Consider the following 21853-nt stretch of genomic DNA (forward strand, 5'->3'; position numbering starts at 1 on the left):
ACCTTGAAGAGTAAATAGTTTGATGCATTCAGAAAGACTGTATTCATTCAAACTGTATTAAATATAACCTAAACTGGAAGCATGTGGGGCCTTTTTTACTGTCTGACTACTTGAAGCTGGCTATTTCAGTGCTACAGGAAGGTTAACACTTATTTCTGCACACAGTAGGCAGATTCATGTTCTGAGTCAGTTAACTGTCCACATTCTGTAATTTACTGGAGTGAATTTTGTGAGGAATGTCTCTGGCTGACTATGGGGGTGAAGGGATGCATTCTGTAATGGAACTGAATATGAGTTCACCCTCCATCCACGAGGCGCCCATACAGAGCTCCTCTATTTTCTGCAATTCTAACCTTTGCTCGCTTCTGGTAGTGACAGCCTGACCACAAGACAGACTCCATAGAAACTGCATATACGTAATATAACTCCCCACATACCACACACACACACACACACACACACACACACACACGCACACACACACACGCACACACACACACGCACACACACACACACACGCACACACACACACGCACACACACACACGCACACACACACGCACACACACGCACACACACACACACACACGCACACACACACTGTAACCAAATATAACAATACTTCTGTAGGTGAAGAACTTAAAGTATCAACTCCAGGCTTAAGTAAAAGCTATGACACATAAGAGAACTAAAACAATAGAGAGATAGATAGTCATTGTCACAGCGGCAATCTGAAATAGAGGTCAGTAGTTCTAACAGAATGCACAGCAAGGATTCTTATACCCTAGGATAATAGTAGGGCAATGTGAGGTCTGTTACTTGGGTGCAGGTGGATTCATATGTGTTCGATTCGACAGGCATGTGCAGGCTGGTGCAACAGCAGTGTATTTGATCTACCAGCAAGTGAATTTTATGACTATGTCGTACTTTAGAATTTGGGACCGCACAGGAGGCAGGGCCCTACCCCTGTCTATCCCGGTATTAGCGAACCGCGAATGGTCAATGCGGTATGTACAAGTGCTTTGTGTAACGTTTTAGCTATGAATGCACTATGTATACGTTATTATACATCACTACGTGGGTTCCATCTTAGAGCAGTGGCCATCTTATGGTTGCCCTCACATATGCTACATAACATGAAGCAAATACGGGCCTTTTAGAGCACATGTGCCTTCCTTTGACTTCTCTGTGACCTGGGCAGCTTGGCTCCGCTGCCCCAGGTCAGTCCGGTCTCACGAGCTCCCCGTCCCCCGGCCACCTGTGATTAGCATCAGGGCTTGACACACCATAAAGCCTTTTCATCCTACACAAGCCTCCAGCTAATCTCTTTCGCACCTGACTGTTCCTGCTTTATGGCTTGTTTTCCAAACAGGAGATGCTCATGTTTATTGGAGCCTATCGATATCTGATGTGGGATCTGAGCCTTGCTGGGTAAATAATTGCGGGCTGGTTTAACTGGAATGTGGGATGGTCATCATGACTCTGCTTTTTCGTTTGTAATGTATACTTTATATGGCCATATCGTAAACCAAGGAATGTGTGCCTGAAACAGGATATTTTGTATTTAAGGAGAAGCCCGTTTCTGTGATTTTTAGCAGTCTCCTGAGAACATACACGCTGTTGTACTTCTAGGATACCTGTAATTGGTCTGCAGCCAATAAACTGATCTTTGACTTCACCCAGAAGACTCTGTGTTTCTGTAGGTCTGAAACAGGAAGAACCCCGAAGTCATAGGGTGTGTTCCCCTGCACCGCTGGGCTTAAAATACCCAGTACTTCCGTTGGCGCCCAATGTGGGGCTATTTCAGCGGTACCGGTCCAAGCCAGAGGTTCGTGAGGAGCTTCGTGTTGAAATTCTGGAGGAAGGCCGCCACTTCATCGACCCCTGCATGTCGACGTGGTCCAAAAGTCTTTTCTGCGAGGTTCTCCACGTCCCGACGGCTACGAAGGACTGCTGCCCTGATTAATCGCCCTGTTTAGGACCCTTGACGATTTTTTGGTAGATCGAAACAATCGAGAGAGTCTTCTGGTGACGCCATCGATCATCAATATTCAGTTAAGTATAAGTGGAGCGTCTCCTAGTTTGAATTTGGTATCCTTCGGGATCATTTTGATTTGGTGCTTGCAAGTCCCAAAGCCAGAGGACTCATGTATTCACGAGACTATCCTAATCGATAATCCTTTGAAGTTTGGAGCTAGACTAGTGAGCAAAGATGCCTGGTGCTAGTGTATTTGGTAGATTGTTTTGTTTGGGTTGTGGAAGGGATTTCCAGTTAGAGGATTCATGTCCGGTTCCTCCAATTGGAACTCCTACTTATGAGCTTTATGTAAAACATGGTGTGGGCCCCATTGCATATAATGAAGTATGGATGCGTTACACCAGAAAGGACGGTGTTTTAAAATGGCCCCAAAATGGTAGTTTCGATACAGATATCTTAGATAATTTGGAAGTTAAATTGTTTAAAAAGAAAGCCCGGCCGGCGATGTTTGATTCCGTCCTAAGCACGTGTCGTGAGGAGCTAGGCCCAGAAAATGTGTTTGTAGGTTTTGCTGAGTCAACACAGCCCTGGCTGCTGAGACTGCTAGCTTTATCTCCTGCATCGTGTTTTCCTGCAGTGTTTTTTCCTGCCGCGTGCTATCAGGTTTCTATTCTCCTGGGGAAAGTTTGTGACCTCCGTCTGTTGTCCCTTTATCATTTTAACATCTGCTAATCATGACCGAGCCCTGCCTGGAAAGCTAGAAGCAGCTTCTTTGTTTGAAGTTTTTGCCTTCACAGCTTTGGCTTGTCACACATACATCATGTTCCGAAACTTTCTGTGCACGACCTGTCACTTTTAAGGACTGAAACATCCTGTAACTTTTAAGGACAAGCGTTTCATGAGACTCACACTGCCACCCATGGGTGTGAAGGGGTTTGAGGACGGCCTGCACATTCACGGCTCAGCATGCCTAAACACCATCTGTCACAACACTGCCGTCACAGTTTTAAAACATGCACACAAAGACACTTTTGCGCACACCCATAGGAACACATGTATTTTCCTTACATGACCCTGCTAACCTAACGCCGCCTTCAAACCCTGCTCACACTCTGCCACAAACCCTGTGCCACACCCCACAGCGCAGCTCCTGTTAGGGCTGCCAACATTCATCATGTCACAAACTTTTTTTGCACCAGCTGTCACTTTTGGGGACACACAGACCTGTCACTTTTAAGGACACGCATGATGAGGAAAGGTATCCCTACTTTCTACTGAAGCAGCATGTGTAAGCTATTAATTATATATATATCAATATATAGAAATATATTGTATTAATAGAACTGCTTAACGGTTATCTCAAGGAGTGGGCCTATCCTTTCCTCTTGAGGTCTCTTACTAGAGGAATAATGAAAACATAATCCATAAGGAGGTTGTGTTTCTGAGCCTCGGGCACACACAATGTTACCCTGTCCCACCAGAATGCCATGATGATGAAAGACAGAACCTGTTTGACTTTAATGCGGTATTGTCAGTCTTTGCACAGGGAAATTGCAGATAAAAACTTTTAGAGAAGTATTAGATGGATTATAAGCTTTTAGAAAGTGCTGGAGTGATATTAGAGGGTCTAGTCAGCAAAACCCCCATTTTAAGCAATTAGGAAAACACAAAACAGTACACCTGTTGATGTAATTATTTATTACATTTCACAGCTATATTGCTTATCTCTATACCCTACATAACAAACAGACTTGCCTGTTGACTTATTCAATTTTGTTAGAGTTGAAAAATATTCCTTTTCTCACTGACCAATGGATGGTTGTAAGATTTAAGTAGGCCTGACAGAATTAGAGATTGGAGGAGAAAAGTTAAGGCACATGCACTACTAAGTTCCTGGACACTTAAAATACCACAACCTTTGGCACCGATTGTGCTACCAGTTTCCAGACAGCGCATGTGCTGCCTAGGGCCGACCTAAAAAACAGAGTTCAGCACTTGTAGGGGTTGCAGCTGATGGGAGCCTTAGCAGGTAAAGGGTGAATTTGAGGATAACCTTTGACCTCTTAGCGGGTTGGCCTCTAGAATGGTTATGTCTATCTGACCTTTTGTTCCCTGTTGGAATTCCACAACTGCCTGAAGAGGAAACTATTTTAGTATGTAGCTAAAATTTGCCAAACACACTGGGGGTGAGTGATCCTCTTAACCCCTAATTCTGTAACAAGGAATGTGCCATGTTTGCAGTTCAAAGGGAACATAAAAAAAACTTCATGAACATCTCTTGGGCCATTGTGAGGTCACATGAGAAAGAGTAATGCATGCTCCTTGCTTACCAATAATTTGCAGGTAATCAATGATCAGAGTCTAATACAGAGGGAGATAGTGGAACAACCTGGAAATGTTGTACAGATGCCGTTGATAGAGAGAGTAAGTACATCTAATCCCAGGGAGATAAGCCGAACGGTCGACAATACTACTCAGACTAAAGTGGCTTCAATTAGCACAGTGTGGTCTTCAGTCCCAGTGAGAAAAATACGCTCCATTAATCTACCACCAGACTGTGAGCCATATGTAGTCGTTCTCTCAAATGTTCCACCCCTAGACTCTTCACTACCTAATTCACGACATGAATCACATGATTCACTTAAACGAAAAACAATTTCTTGGTTGAACAAAAATTGTGGGTTTCCTACAAATTACTCGGACCAGATATTATCTACTAGACGGGTTTCTTGGATTGGCAATGCTAGGAAAACCTGTAGAGGTGAATGTGTAATTATAAACTTTAGACATCCCCAACATGTTGCGACTGTGTTACTTAGAGCGGCATCGCTGGCACTGGGGGAGAATAGTGTGGGTGTGCACCCTTTGGGATATTTTTATAGTCATCTAGGTAGGGTCCCCCAGGTTAACACTATAAGTAGGCCTCAGAATCCCAGCAGAGGCCCAATCTTTCAGATTCCTACTAATAATAGATATCTGGCATTGAGCACACTGGATCAGAATGATTGACTCCTGTCGGTTGGTAATTTCGATTTAGAGGTAACTGTAGACACTCAGGCTGGAAAGTTACATCCGAGTATCGTAGAGTTTGAACAATTAAGGATGGAGGCTCCCACATTATCTTACGATGTTAGATCTAGATCTGCCTTGACTCTTAAAGTTGTGGTAACAGATGAGCTCCCAAATAGTGTAGGAGCTAGCAATGTTAGTCTGGGTGAGGCAGGACAGTGTTGTATTAGGAGCACCGAGGTAGAGGGAAATAATATTGAAAATAATCCAGTTGATGGAATAAATACCTCAATTAGCCCTGTAGATGGTTCAACTAGGCATGATAGATTGGTGAATGTATTTTCACCTTGCCCAGAAGGAAATCTACCTGTAAGATTAACATCATGGAACATAGCAGGTATAGCTAGGAACCTACAGGATGTAGCTTGGTGCTCCTATATTGAGGAGTATGACATCATCCTCCTTCAGGAGACTTGGGCCGTAGAAACGCCCAATAGGCTAGGGTACAAAACATTTTGTTGTGATGCAATCCCGTCAGTAAGAGGGAGAGCGTCAGGGGGGTTGGTGATTTGGGTAAGAGTTACTCTAGAAATAGATGTTACCCAACTGTCGATTTCTTCTCCCGACTTACTGGGATTAAAAATGGTGACCAGGGAAAAAGGAGTCATATATTTATTAAATATGTACAATAGACCACATTCATCTAATAAGGAATCCAAGGTGGTAGAGCTTTTGGATTCTTTTTTAGATACACTAAGACCAAACGTAGAGGTAGTAGTCGGAGGGGATTTTAATTGTAAATACGAACCAGTGTTGGGCCTGGATAACTTATTCGATGAGCAGGATATTGCAAATAATGTCCTGTCTCTGGATTCCACTGGGTCTGCTAAAAGCACTATAGCTGCTATTCAGATTTTACAGCTGACCGTGGCCCATGATTTAAGGGCAAGCAATGGCCGTTTTCAATCCGATAGACCATCGGCCCCAACATTTTGTAAAGGCAACTGTAGGTCACATATAGACTTTATATTGGTCTCTCTGAGCCTATGGTATTTAATAATTGATTTTAAAATAGATCATAGGACAGAGAGTGACCATCTTCCACTTCAACTATGGTTAGACCCTGAGCCTTTTATATCTAAATTAGCTGGAGAAGCTATGTTAAATAGCTCTCTTGGGGAACTTCAGGCAACAAATAATAGGCGTGCTCAAGATGGCATTATATCCTGGCTAAAGAAGAGACGATGCTAAATATTTATAATACATTTGCTGATACCATTGTAGCATGCCAGATGCCCCTATTGGGCACCCAGGGTGTTTTAGATCTGCACTATAAATTGGTAGATGCGCTAACTCCCCTCTTGAGTAAAATTTACAAAAGGGACAAGAACCGAAAAGAAAACTATTTAGAGTTAGCTAATCAATGGTACAACAAGGAATGCCGCATAGCTAAGTCCCATTTGATCCAGGCTGTCAAATCTAAGAACCCACAGGGTATAAGAGATAGTAGACAGGCATATAATAAAACACTGACCCAAGCAAAAAAAGCTTGGGATGATGCCTTATGGTATGATCTTTTAAATGCGGCTAAATTGAGAGATCAGGGCGCTTTTTGGAATTTAATTTCAAAGGCAAATAAAAAGGGCAGACCACCTAAGGATATTTACCTAGATGAAAAAACATGGTGCGACCATTTTTCTAAACTTTATTCTAACGACAATGAGGTGTTGCCCATAGGGGATCAAGAGATCAACTTAGCATTGAGTATTGCTCCCTTGCTATTTAGCTTAGAGGAGACTACCCAGGTATTACAGGCCGTCAAAACGGGCAAAGCCCCAGGTCCTGATAAGATCCCCGGCGATTTATTGAAGCATGAAGTGGAAGGTTGGGGGCCCTATATTAATTTTTTATGTAACTCCATAGTGGCCGGAACACCAATCCCCGAAACCTGGAAAGGGGCAGAAATTGTAACAACTTTTAAAAAAGGTGATCGTTATGATCCGGGCAATTACCGCCCTATAAGTTTAATAGATCTTTTACAAAAGGTTTTTGCCAGACATATTTTAAATAGACTTTTAGAATGGATAGAGGGGACTCAGATATTAACTAAATACCAGGCAGGGTTCAGATCAAAAACCAACACGGTTGATCAGGTATTTAGGTTCACGTGCATCTGCTGGAAGTACATTAATATAAGGAAGGGCAGTTTGTACGTGGCGTTCATAGACTTGAGGACCGCTTTTGACCTCGTTCCACGTAATTTGTTGTGGATCACACTTAAGAATATGGCGGTCCCTGGTGAGCTACTTAAAGAACTCATCAGATTACATACAGGGAATTACGCCAAAGTCAGGTGGGGGAAGGGTGGTGAAATTTCAAAGGCCATACCTGTAGGACGGGGTGTGCGCCAAGGCTGTGTGCTGGCGCCTACACTCTTCTCATTATACGTCAATGATATACCTATTTACTTAAGGGACTGTGACCATGACTCCCTGAAGTTAGGAGATGAGGCAATCACGGCATTACTTTTTGCCGATGATACGATTCTCATCTCACAGACTCCAAAGGGCTAACAAAACTTAGTGAATTCCTTCTATAGCTACTGTGTAGGGAAGGGGTTAGAAATAAATTCATCTAAAACAAAATATATGTCCATAAATCCTCAGAAGTCTTTTAGGAAGAGCTTGGCCTTAAATAATCAAAAACTGGAGTACGTGGGGAGTTTTAATTATCTAGGAATTATGCTGGATAGTACCCTTTCATGGAAGGGGCAGTTGGAAAAAAGTAAATTATCCTTAAAACAAAATTCGATGCCTATTTTAAAAGTGCATGGCGGTAGTCATTCTAAAGCCATTAGGCCGGCACTTGAGGTATTTAAGGCGAATGCCCAATCAGCGGCACTTTATGGTGCTGAGGTATGGGGGCATCCCTGTAAAAGCAACTTTGAAAAGGAAGAAAATTACTTTATACGTAGGTTGCTTAAAATACCAATTAGAATCCCCCTAGTCCCAGTGTTCCTGGATATTAATCTTAAAAGGACAGACTATCAAGCCATATTAAGGCCACTGCTGTATTGGGTTAGGTTATGGACAACCCCGGAGTTGAGTGATTATGAGAGTGGATTGATAGAAATAATTCAGATCGATGGGTATAAGAAAATTGCATGGTTAAAGCACATTTTCCAGTGGTATAACAGGTTAGGGCTCTCCCATTTATGGGAAGAACCTCAGAACATTACGCCGCCCTTCAAAAAGCTCGTAAAGTCTACTTTCTGGTCTTATGTCAATGGTGAATTATTTCATAGCTCATCGATTGGCACATTGACTCAGAAATTTTTGACTATAAAGGATAATCCTGAATTTGAACAATTCATGGATGAGATAGGACCACCACTAGCAAAAACGTTATATCTGCAATTCAGATATGGGGTCCTACAGACTACCGCAAATACTTGCAGGTGGGGGGGGGTAAAAATGACAGTGGTTTGTGTACCCTCTGCTCTCTAAAGGCAAAGGAAGATGATGTCCATCTATTGTTCTTTTGTCCAGTCTATAAAAAATTGAGGGACCGTTGGATCAAACCCTTATGCAAAAACATGGGGGTTAGGTCTTACAAAGAGACAGAACGTATAATCAAGTCAAATACCTCGCAACTGGTAGTGTTTTGTACAAGTAGGTTTTTATTTAACGTGTACCTCACTAGGAAACAGATTGGTTGTAAGTTGTAATGTACTGTTGTGGTCTGCAGTCTCCCTTAGCTCTGTATAGTTAGTATAAAATGCACTGATTCCTTCTTTTAACGTGTTTAAAAAAAAAAAAAAAAGGTTTTAAAATCTGGCTTTTTAAATTAATTTAAAAAGTATGTTTTTGATTTTTAATGCAGTAATTGCACAATCGTTGATGTAGATTAATTGTTTGTTCGCCCCACTGTATGTATTAACTCGAATATTTGGTCTGTGGTATTTGTATATAATTGTTGGAAATGTCTTTTTATGTACTTCTTGCTTTTATGGCTATATTAGCCGAAATAAAGCTCAAATAACAATAACAATAACAGTAAGAAGCGCTAAGAAAGTCTGAAAACTGATGCAAATCTCCAGAAATGGAATGGCACTAACCTAGTGCCCTTGTAAACTGATGGTAGTTTTGGGAATATGCTATGAATCATTGGTAGAGTCAAGTGCTTTCAACAGGGATATTTAACACCTCCTCAGTGCAAAATGATTGTGGTGGCATTAATTTAATAGCACCATGTCTCTAGTAAAGTTACAACACCACACTTGTAGGTGGGGAAAAATAAAATAATGCAGCTGGCAAAGTCCTTAAGAAGTGTCTCTATGTCTATTACACTCACTGGCTCAGCTGCCTGCATACACAGTCTCAGCTGATGCACAGTTCTCAGTGCAGAACTGCTAGGTGTGTATGAGAGAGGTATGCCCTCCCTAAATATCACATGCTCAGCCTCTAGTACCGGACTCACAGTAGGTGTTCATGACGAGATTTAGTGTTGTCAGGAGACAGCAATAATTATGGCACAGGTTGAGGGTGGCAGATAATCTGTGCTATACATAAGATATAATGCACTTTTGTGAAGGGCCAGAGTGCTTTTCAAGTTCAACAGCATGGTATTATGTCTATTAGGTTTCTCTAGATGGCTTCTGACCCTGGGACCAAAAACACAGTTGCCCCCTATGTATCCGAAAATGACCTGGTTTTGCAAGGGGAGTCTTATCAGTTTTTGGTCCCGGGCTTGGTGGCCATCTAGGGAATCCTATCAAACCCACAACTTTCTGAAAATTAGAGACCCGGGGGAGTCCAGAAAGGTATGGCTTGCATGGATCCCCCAACGTTTTTCTTACCCAGAATGCCCTGCAAACATCAAATTTAGCTGAAACAAATCACTTTTTTCTCAACTTTCTGTGTGGGAAAGTTTTGGAATCTACATGGATCCACAAATTTCCTACCACCCAGCATTCCCCCAGGTCTCCCGATAGAAATTATACCTCTCTCGCGTGGGTGGGTCAAGTAACCGCGACAGGCAAGGGCCCAAAACGTATTGAGGAGACATCAAAATTACCTATCACAAAACAAGGGGTCACCTGGGATTTTGGTCCCGGGCTCAGCGGCCATCTTTGGAAACTACCAAACCCATACATTCCAAAAAAGTAGCTACCTGGGGGAGTCCAGTGACGTATGGCTTGAGTGAATACCCCAATGTTTTCCTACCCAGAATGCCCTTCAAACCTCAAATTTCGGTGACAAGATCACTTTTTTCTCATATTTCTGTGTGGGAAAGTTGTGGAATCTACGTGGATCCACACATTTCCTACTACCCAGCGTTCCCCCAGGTTTCCTGATAAAAATGATAACTCACTCATGTGGGTGGGTCAAGTACCCGCAACAGGAAGGGCCGTAAACTTATTGAGGAGACATCAAAATTACCTATCACAAAACAACCTGGTTTTGCAAGGGGGGTCACCTGGGTTTTTGGCCCTGTGCTCGGCGGCCATCTTGGGAAACTACTAAACCCACACATTTCTTAAAAGTAGACACCTGGGGGAGTCCAGCGAGGTTTGGCTTGCGTGGATCCCAAATGTTTTCCTACCCACAAAGCCCTGCAGACCTCAAATTTAGCTGAAAAAAACACTTTTTTCTCACATTTCTGTGTGGGAAAGTTCTAGAATCTATATGGACCCACAAATTTCCTACCACCCAGCATTCTCTCAGGTCTCCCGTTAAAAACAATACCTCACTCGCGTGGGTGGGTCAAGTACCCGCAACAGGCAAGGGCCCAAAATATATTGAGGAGACATCAAAATTACCTATCACAAAGCAACCTGGTTTTGCAAGGGGGGTCACCTGTGTTTTTGGCATCAGGCTCGGCGGCCATCTCAGGAAACTGCCAAACCCACCCATTTCTGAAAAGTAGACAACCAGGGGATTCCAGAGAGGTGTAGCTTGCGGGGATCCCACAAAGTTTTCTTACCCACAGTGCCCTGCAAACCTCACATTTAGCTTAAAAAAATCACTTTTTTCTCACATTTCTGTGTGGGAAAGTTCAGGAATCTATGTAGCTCCACAAATTTCCTACCACCCAGCATTCCCCCAGGTCTCCCGATACAAATAATACCTCACTCGCGTGGGGGCAGAGCTTGCCTAAGCTCAAGATGGCGGCATAGAACGAGAGCTCCGCTGATCCATCCAACTCTCCGTAAATTATCTGGCATAAGTGCTAAGTTATCATCACAAGATAAGCAAGCATCGTCACTGGAAGCCACCGTGCACCTATAGAGCTGCCCTGCGCTCACCTATCACCACGGAAAGCACCGAAACCGGTGAGTGGCATAGGGACCGGGCATGCGACTCCCAAAGCCGGCTTGGTGAAGTCGGTGAATTCCTGGGTGGAGGCATGCGATCGCTACCCCTGGAACAGAGTCGAAGGGGCTACAGCGAGATACTGGCTGTGGAACTGCTGGCGATCGATAACGGTAGCCTGGCTGAGCTGTGGGGACTGGATATTAAACACAGTGCCGCTGCGGGACCACAGCTTGGGGTATGAGCGCTCGGCGGCCCAGTCCTCGAAGGCTGCTTGCGGAGTGTGCCGCGGTGAGAAGACACAGGCAGGTGCTGGGGCCCTTGCGGTTGATTTGCTGGTTGCAATGCATTGCGGGAGGCCAGACCTGCCTACTTGAAGCCCTCCCTGCCTGCTCAAGAGTGCAGCCTCCTCCTCCCTGGGCTGTACTAGTGGCGGCGGCACGGCCAGACCCGGCTGAGGGAGGCCTGGAGAGGCCATTTTGTGGCCTAGACTGTTTGTCTTGTCGGGAGTGTCGTGCCTGGTGGGGGAGCGGTGTGAAGACCTCCTCCCCCCCTCCACCTTCCACTGACTCTCTGGACTGGTGCTTGGCAGATGTGTGGAGCGGATGCCCGGATGCCTTGGAGATGGCCTACATAAAGGTCGAGGCTCTGAGCAGAAGAGCCCTAATGCGCAGAAGAATAAGTACGTGGCTGTGCTGGGTCTGTGGGGCAGCCGAGGGATCCTCTAGTTCCTGGAAATGTACCCCCTCAGCACTGTTGTCAGCACGACATTAAGCACAGCAGCAACCTGATCATTACGCGCTGCACAACCTCCACCGGATGTTGGTGGGTGACACAATGGTATGTGTAGACAGCTGCTGCTCTCACCAGCAGCAGCCTTGACTGAAGAACTGCGGGCTTGTGGAGCATCTGTTGCATTATTTGGCACCGGACACCTTCTAGGGTTGGTAGTAAAGGCCCTGGAGCGCCGCCCCTGCTAGTGTATTGCTGGACTCTGCGACCGCTTGCAGGGCAATATAACAGTCTCCCACTCCACCTCCCCCCTCTACGTGTGAACCCTGAGCACACTGTTGGCTGTGTGTCACAGCCCACATCACTGGAAAAGTTGCAGAAAGCACCTGGAAAGGAAATCTAAGAGCGAGATGCCCCAGCCCACAGAAATCCAAGGGTCCACTATTGGAGGGGAATGGACACATTGACAAAATGACTATGGGGAAAGTGCATATAACGCAACCAAAGCACCACTTTGAGCGACGGAAATCTAGACTCCGTGAGCAGGACTCGGAAGAGGGCCCGAACGAGCACGCAGAGGAATGACAGCCCACCGCAGACGATCTCTACACTATCTTGGCTGTGATGCAGAAGAGCTTACAAAAAAATTGGACCACCATTGATAGTAAATTGGACACATTGGCTCAACGCATGGATCGAATCATAAAACGCATGGACAAGCAAGCAGAGAGGCAAGACATAACAGAACGCGGTGACACAGAAGTGGAAAAAGCCCAGACAGAATTGAATACTGAACAAAAGCAGGTGAGTAAGCTGCTACTCACCCTACAAGATAAGGCTGAAGACCTTGAAGCTTGCTCCCGCGGAAGCAACATTAGAATTACGGGCCTTCCAGAGTCGACACATGTAAGCAACATGGAATTCTTTGTGGAGAAACTACTGGAGATGCTTTTTGGCCGATACACTTTCTCCCCGATGTTCATCGTAGAGCGAGCACACCGATCTCTTGGCCAGAGACCCCCCTGGAGCACCACTGAGGGCGAACATTGCCAAACTATTAAATTACAGTGACCGGGATGCGGCACTGAAAGCTGCACGTGAAAAAACAATCATTGCAATACAAAGGATTAACGATATCACTCTACCCGGACTTCACACTTCGTGTGCAGGAGGCACACAGACAGTTTGCACCGTTGAAGAAGCAGCGACAAGAACAAAATCTGGACTATGCCATGTAACATCTGACGAGACTACAAGTCAATAGACAGGGACACTCTCGCATCTTCATAGACCCTAAAACTTTGCAAAAAGCCCTGAAGGAATGGGCAAAAGACAGAACGCAACAAAGAGACCCGCCAGACCAAGAGGGAGCTGTCAGGCGAAGTTTGGAGGAACAGGACTGACTGAAGAATCCCGTCACACAGCAGATAAGAATTTTCTTAGGGGGGAGGTGGGAAATGTGATTAGGAAAGGAAGGGATATAAATGGTGACGCTGGTGCAGGGCAGCGGGTGAGGGTTTATGGTAGACATAAAGACAGCATGCCGCAGTATGGCCAAGCATAACCACTAGCGAGGCATGCAAAGAGTGGACTTCCACGTCAACGTGTTCTTTGGGTATATATGAGGATGCTGAACTGATAGCATAATGCACACTGCATGCTGGATGGCGAAGGGAATAGGGGCAATGCCTGGTGGGCGACCAAAAGGGCATAGCTTGGGCAACATCTGCCCTAGTGTGTGTACCACTACCTGAAATTGGGTTATTTACGTTTACTGCTCGTTGAAGCAAAAATGTTGGTTCTACTACAAGGGTAATGGGAGGGATGGGGGATTATCGCCAATGCAGAGTTGGGGTTCGCATTCACACAGTACATGTTTTATTACAACTGCAAGGCTAACAGTTCACCTGATGCGAACGTTGTATTTCTATCTGAAGATGCATAGAGACGTCCAAGCACATGCACTAAGCGACAGATATAGCTATTTCAGCCTCTATGGCACAGACGCACAATACTAGGATTAATACCTTGACATGGAAAGTCCAAGGCCTAAACAATCACAGGAAGCTAATGAAAGTTTTGACCTACCTCAACAGACATTGTATTGACATAGCACTACTGCAAGAATCGCACTTGCCGATATATAGTGGTATGTTTAACTGCAGGTGGCTGCAGGGTAAATTCCTTGCAGCAGGGTTCACAATGCACGTCCGAGGGATGATCACTTGGATCAACCCGAAAGCAGGGTTGGACTTGGAGCCACTAGACACGGACCCAGAGGGAAGATACACTATATTGAGGTGCACCGGGAAAGGACTGGATCTGATTATAGTTAATATATATTGGCCAAATTTTGACAACCCTAAGTTCTACACAGCGGTCCTGGAGAAGATAAGCCACTATTGGGACTCTTTTCAACTGTGGGGAGGGGATTTCAATTGTGTATTAAATATGCAATTGGACAGGTCGGGTGGCCCGGACCGGCGACTCACAGCAGAAATTATAGGGGCAATTACACAGTTAGACTTATGTGATGTCTGGAGAACGTGATCTCCTAAACAAGGGGGATATACACACTACTCAGCTCCATATAACTTACATACTAGAATTGACTACTGGCTAGCCTCCAGGAACTTGCACACACAGATTCGCGACTGCATGGTGCTGCCCCACACTTTTTCAAATCACTCTCCGGTGTTACTGGTAATGAAGTTCCTTGCATGAATATCCCGCATTTCACTTGGTGATTCCCCCCATTCTCAACAGTGTTCAGAGCTCTCAGAAGCAATAGGCACATTTTTCTAATGTAATATAGGGTCAGTTGATACCTTTTTGGTGGTATGGGAAACATTTAAAGTTTTTATCAGGGGGATTGCTATGTCCAATCACTCTGGTGTACTTAAGGCGCTTAGGAAACGACTTACAGATTTAGAGGGTAGACTGAAGATGCTAGAACAAGGGTTACTCTAGGCGCTGATGAGCATGCGCAGGAGGAATTTCAGGAACTCCTAAAGGAGTATTATGACACAGCTGACTCAGAACTAAAACACCTTGGCAAATATGACAAAGCTCGCACCTGTGGAGAAGGTGAGAGGCCAGGCTCGGTTCTGGCCTCTTTGTTAAAAAAACGTAGGGACACAGCGGGGGTGGTGAAAGTTCATGATGAGCAGGGACAGACCATTATGGACTCTACAGAAATAGCAAACAGGTTCAAACAGTACTACACCTCACTATACACCTCTAGAGCAGGGGATCTTGATGCAGAGAGACTGGGCAACCTGACACATATAAAACTTCCCTGGTTGATGAATGTGCACCGTGGATACCTTGTGTGGCCGCTTGAAACGGAGGAGATAACTGCAGCGTTGTCAGGAATGAGGGCGGGCAGCGCCCCTGGCTCCGATGACTTCACGGTCTCCTTTTCTAAGGAGTTTAAAGTCATACTTATTCCGCATTTGCACACGCTGTTTGAGGAAATTAGCGAAAGCGGCCAGATGCCTCCATCTATGAGGGAGGCACTGATAGTTGCCATACTGAAGCCAGATAAGCCACCGTCAGAGCGTGCGTCATATTGCCCACTGTCGCTATTGATTGTGGACACAAAAATATATGCTAAAATACTAGTAAATCGGCTGTCACTGCTAGTTCCACTACTGGTAGCGCCGGAGCAGGCCGGTTTTGTCCCCGGTGGAAACTTGACATACAATTTACGAACAGGCTTCGGGGCTATTCAACATATGAGACAGGATGTGCAAGCTGTAGCCATGTTTCTAGACATGGAAAAAGCACGTATTAATGAGAATCGGAGTAGCAAGTGCCTTCCCGCGGTTGATAGGAGTCTTGTATAACAGCCCAGTAGCCAGAATAAAAATAGGCGACATCGTTACAGACAAAACACAGATCATCAGGGGTACGCGACAAGGATGCCCGCTTACCCCGTTACTTTATGCGTTGGTCACGGAACCATTGGCCTGCGTGATGTGGGAATATCACAGACACAGAGGTATTGGCTTTCTGGGGTATGAACTGGTAATATCTACATACGCTGATGATACGTTACTTTATGTCAGAGACCCTGAACATAACTTATCCCCCATACTGCGCGAAGTAGTCAAGTTTGGAACAATGGCTCGTCTCCAGGTGAACTGGACCAAATCAATTATTTTCCTCCTTACTCCTACTACAACACAATTTACCCCAGATTTCACTCTACAATGGACAACTTATTTGGGGATTAAGATTCATACAGACTCTGAGACTATACTAAAGGAAAACTTGCAGTTATCATTTTACTCGGGACACTAAGGAGAATACTGTGGGGTAGGACATTTGTGCCGCCATGGTGATTCCACACAAAAATATGTGTGTAATGTGGGTTTTTTCAGCAAAATTTGAGGTTTGCAGGGGTTTCTGGAAAGGGAAATGTTGGGGGATCCACGCAAGCCATACCTCATTGGACTCCCCAGGGTGTCTAGTTTTCAGGAATGTGTGGGTTTGGTAGGTTTTCCTAGATGGTAGCGAGCCCGGGGCCAAAACCCCAGGTGAACCCCACCACAAAACCAGGTAGTTTTGTTATAGGTAATTCTGAAATCTCCACAGTATGATTTGGGCCATTTCCTGTTGCAGCCACTATGCCTACCCACACAAGTGAGGTACCATTTTTATCAGGAAACAGGGAACACTGGGTGGGAGAACATCCACTAGGGAATGAAACCATTGGAAAGCGGAGATTCTCCCCTTTCGAACGATACCACTCCCAAGTGTTTCCGTGCTCGGGGGGCTGAGATAGCCGCACAAGCACTGAAACACTAAAACTGAAACTAAGTTTCAGTTTTGTTTTCAAACTAATGATGACAGCACGCCATGCACGCAATCGACATTAGATTGAAAACCTGGGAAGGGCCTCGGGAGGTTGGGGAAGCTCTTCCCCACCTCCCGAGCCCACCCCCCAAAAAATGTAAATCCCTCTGCTGTTTGCAGCAGATGGATTTCGTGCCCCTGTCCTCATGATGGAATGGTTCTGTAATTAGCACAGGAGCACTGGTGCTCATGACGGAACCATTCCATCATGGGGACCGAAGGGGTTAAGCACATGCTAGCAAAACAGCAACATCGTATGCAAGGAAGCGAGATAAAATGAAATTGCGAAACACGCTATCATGCGGGTAAGCCAAAGGTGCTTCATAATAGCTTAAAATCACACCACAGTTAACACTGACCTCTGCTAACACGGCCCCACTTCACCAATTTATTTGTCATGATCTACAAGCCAGGAACGACAACCCTCCATTTGTGGACAAAGGAAGCAAGCATTAATTTCTATTGCTGCAGACTGATAAGTCTCACTCAAACCGACTTTGTCATACGAAGGTTTTCATAATGGACTCCTCAAGCTATGGAACCCCGGGGTCAGGTGTGCTGCCGCCTGCTATTATTAATGAGTTGCAAGACTCTCTACTCAACCGGCACCTGCTGCAGGGTCAAAAAGCAGGTCCTCCCAAATACTCACTGGCAACTTTCATTGCCAGCGACTCCATCAGATGAGCAGGGGGTGATCATGGGGAAAGGAGAGGGCCAGGGGACAGCAACACAGCTGGAGGGGACACGGCACAAGCACCCCCTGCAGCTCCTGCTTATTGGTACCGCCAAATCGCAAGGCAAACTAGCCAAAAACTACTACTGAAATTAAATTAGAGCATTAAAAAATGTTTAATTTTGGATCAATATAGTCTGCTGCTCACTCTGGCACTTACTGGTAATCATGCAGGCTCGGCGGCCCTGTGGGCTAGAGTCATGTTTTGATTGAGTCTGATAAGGTATAAGGAAAAAAAAGTACCATCTTAAATCTCGCCACTCTAACACATGTCTTCTCTCTCAGGACCAGACAGCACCAATAAACAATAAAAAGATGAAACCTTCAACACCCAGCTGCTCCACACAATAAGCAATTATAGAGAATCACAGGAGCAGCCAGAAATGACACATGATGAGGTGCGTGCCCGAACTATACCGCCACCATAGAAACATTGGCAGAAATAAATAGCAAGTTCTTGACTTCAACATGCCCATTCATTAATTACTCTTTAGTACGGGCTGGACTGTTCCCATGAGGAGCAGGTCCGAGGCCATCCAAGAACACAGTAACACCATAAATTGATATAAGTTAACCAAACCCCATTTTTAAAAGGAGCTTTATGTACAAGAAAGAGCATCTCCCCACCAACTTCGATATTAGTGAATTTTAAAGGATCAACAACATTTATTTCAAAAACGTACATATGAATAAATGTGTATAGCAATTCAAAAGATGTTCTTGCAGGGCTCACCATAGCGCTGGTGGCACCTGGTGCAACAATGTTTGTTGGCACCCCCCTATCAATAGTGGAGGTGGTGAACACCTCTGCCACGGATTTCCTCACCACCAACACCTTTTAACAATGCCCCTTAAAGCTCCATAACCACTAACTTTCGGATGCATTTAATACGTTTTATAGCTCCACTCATACCAGTGCAGGGTGACAGAGCACTTTGCATCACACACAAATTACACAGAGACAATCAATCATACTTGTGTAAATCATCATATAGCCAATGTTACGAATAACTTGGGCTGAAAAAGAACAAACTCAGAATTGAAACTGGAACACCATAGTCTGGGGTTCTCTTAAATAAAATATTTATCGATTTCTACCCAGATTAACCTTTTTCGCAACATTAATATATGCTCTAATCTATACTTTGCAGTGTGCATTCACTTCTTTGATGACAGTTATAAATTCACTGTTCTAAATTAGGATTTTAAGGATTTAGCTGCAAGTAACAAAAGGATGTTTCTTAGAAAAGCAGTAACACGCTGACCTATTTAGATTATGTGCACTTTGTGATCTGTATTGTACACATTTTTGCAGCAGGTATATTAATGGACAAAACTCTGATCTCTCCAGCAAGAACATTAATCACATGAGTTATCGTGACATTTTCATTGTTGTATGGAAATTACTGGAGGCAAGCAACATGGCAGCAGGTGCTTTTAAAAGCAAAATCAACTTGCAAACACAGTGCCCCCTGAAGTCAGTACCCAGTGCTATGGCAAAGGTCGCACCGCCCTTGTGCCAGCCCTGCGTTCTTGAGCTGCATTTCTTTAATGTGGTACATTCAAAATGCACATTTATAGGGGACATTATTTCAGTAGAAGGAACATTTTAGCCTTGGTCTTAAACCAACAGGGGAAGACTTCAAACTCCTTGTGGGATCATGCTGATTCATAAATCGCACCTGCATTCACCAAGCAGCAGAGCACCCGTGTCCTGAAGCTCGATGGGATCTGAGCACAGCAGCTGGTCTTTTCCAGCTATGGCTGATGCAAGGAGGAAATTAAAGGGGGCAGACTTAAAGCCATAATAATTAATTGCTCACATTCAAAACCAAGCCTCGGAGGTGCCTTTGGGAAAAATACAAAAGAATGTCATACACAGGGAAGGAACTGGGTGGGTCTAATAATGTAATAAAATGTAAGCAGCTACAGGCCTGTGCACTCACATTGTAACACGAGATGGAATAAAATAGTCCCCCAACGAACGGATAAGCACAAGACAGCGGAATTATATTGTACTTAGTCACTGCTCCTTGGGGGGAAAAGGAGGGTCAAAGAGGCAAGACTGGCCACTAGCAAGAAAGGATTTTTAAAGGACATTGAAACAAACCAATGAGATGCAGGGGAATTGCTTTAGACCCACATAGATGTATTCTAAAGTATATACGAGGTCATACACTAACACTAGACCTAAAAACCATAGATATTCACTCAAAAAATCAAAGGTTACAAGGAGGTTAGAGTTAGGAAATAGATTTTGGAAAACCCTAGAAATTCACTGAAAAAAACAAAGGTTACAGGGATATTATAGTTAGGCTCAGATTTCCATTGTAAAGAACCAGTGAAATTCAGCAGTTATGGTTACCTAAGCTAACTATAATTTACTCCCCGCAATGCACTGTTTATTACCTCACATACTACATCACGCATGACATGGTCAGTGACATCACTGATTAATTCACTGATGGCATCTCAAACTAACTATAACCTGTACCCTTTGTTTTTTCAGTGAGTGTGTTAGTGGCTGTATGGGTAAGGGGTGGGTGTGTGAGTGGCTGAATGGGTGAGTAAGTGAGTTTGAGATAGGCTCTATGGGAGACTATGTAGTTGTCTCAGTGACTGTTTAGGTGACTGAGTACATGTGTTAGTAACCGTAGAAGTAAGTGAGTGTGTATGTGAGAATCTCTGTGGGTAAGTGACTGGTTGTGTGAGTGCCAGAACGAGGAAGTGAGTGGGTGTGAGAGTGCCTATATGCATGAGTGAGTAGATGCATGTGTATTTGTTATGGAGTTGTAAATGGGAATGTGAGTGGTTGCGTAGGTGATTGAGTGGGCATATGAGACCCATGGTAAAGAACTCATTAGGGATAAAGCTTATTGTGGAGATGTCTTTCTTCTATTGCAGAACTTGGTGATGTCATAGAATGACATCACTGAATAGTTCTAAGAAAGAGAGTCAGTTGAATAAGCTGGAGGTCGCTGTACAACCATGAAGATGTACTCATGAATAAATGCTTTCTATCTACCAACCACAGTTTGCGTGGTTACTACAATTTTTGGTGGGGAGATTCTACGCAGGGGGCAGATGACTGAGTGACCTCCACCCCTGGAAAAGCAGCTCACAGAGGAGTTCTGCTAATGATCGTTGAGTTTGGGAACTGTGAGTAATTCCACCTTTTTTTTTGTTTGCCTTATTGAAAAGGAGCATGTTGCGTTTGGCAAAGCTACTAGTTTAATTTACAAGTGTTACTGTGAACCTGCGTGGGCTTTTAAAGAAGAAGTTACTTATTTTGCCGCTGGAAACTAAATGAAAAAGTTTTCCTTTTGTGTACCTTGCAGCGTTAATTCATCATTAATTTTGATGCGCGCTTTAATGCTGACTCCATTTCAGTGACTGTTGTCATTTTTTTTAGGCTCATATTTATCGAGTTGGATTTTAAATAATACGAGAGAGCAACATTCCTGCGCGAGGCTATGAAAGGCTGTGCTTTGAAAATAAACAAAACCAAGCACGTGTGAAGCCAAGTGTGTGAGAGAAATTGACATTGAAGGAAGGTACGAGGTGCGACCGTGAAAGGCTGTGCTTTGAAAATAAACAAAGCAGCGCGCGTGTGAAGCCAAGCACGAGGGAGGAATTGATATTGAAGGAAGGGCAAACTAACGCATGTGGTCAGCGTGAGGCCCTAAATGTATTAAGCTTTGAAAGCTGTGGAAAGATGAAGCGCGAATCAACACACAAAATTTTATTTCATTCTACTTTTCTCACCAGTGCGATCATGATCATTTCTTCATTTCTTCATTGTGGGAATTCGACCAGCTTTCTGGAGATTGTCTGTCCTGACGTCTGATGTAAATACGTGCAACCACGCATTTTCCTGCAGGCGTGAACATAGAAAGAGGACTGTTATCTACACTGCACTACAACTAATCTTTGCACAAGCAAATTAAAGAGACATATGACTACAGTTATTGTAGATAATTATATTATATAGTTATTTTAAATAATTATTTTAGATAATTATTTTAGATTGTTATTTTAATTTATTGTCCTAACTTATTTTTTTAGCTAGTTGTGGTAGTTTGTTGTTTAATTTTTTTATTGCAGATATGTCAAATCAAAGTATGGCTGCTCCACCTTCATTTTTACCTCTTCCTGGGGAACCAAGTATTCCTTGGAAAAGATGGAAGAACATTCTTAGCACTTATATGCTAGTGATTGGTGGTGATAA

At 44.1% G+C, this 21853-nt stretch overlaps 1 long non-coding RNA gene across 4 annotated transcripts in view; it reads right to left on the minus strand.

Annotated features, from left to right (window-relative positions):
- The window catches only part of LOC146806003 (uncharacterized), a 291522-nt gene extending 270022 nt beyond the window's left edge, over positions 1–21500 (minus strand). For 2 of the 4 annotated variants that reach the window (XR_014967950.1, XR_014967948.1), the window contains exon 1: positions 21391–21500. This is a non-coding gene — a long non-coding RNA (uncharacterized LOC146806003). The remainder of the gene's footprint in view (positions 1–21390) is intronic. The other 2 variants (XR_014967951.1, XR_014967949.1) reach the window with 1 other exon arrangement.
- Between the last annotated feature and the right edge of the window lie 353 nt (positions 21501–21853).

The sequence above is a fragment of the Triturus cristatus genome, chromosome 8, assembly GCF_964204655.1.
Source record: "Triturus cristatus chromosome 8, aTriCri1.1, whole genome shotgun sequence".
Classification (NCBI taxonomy): domain Eukaryota; kingdom Metazoa; phylum Chordata; class Amphibia; order Caudata; family Salamandridae; genus Triturus; species Triturus cristatus.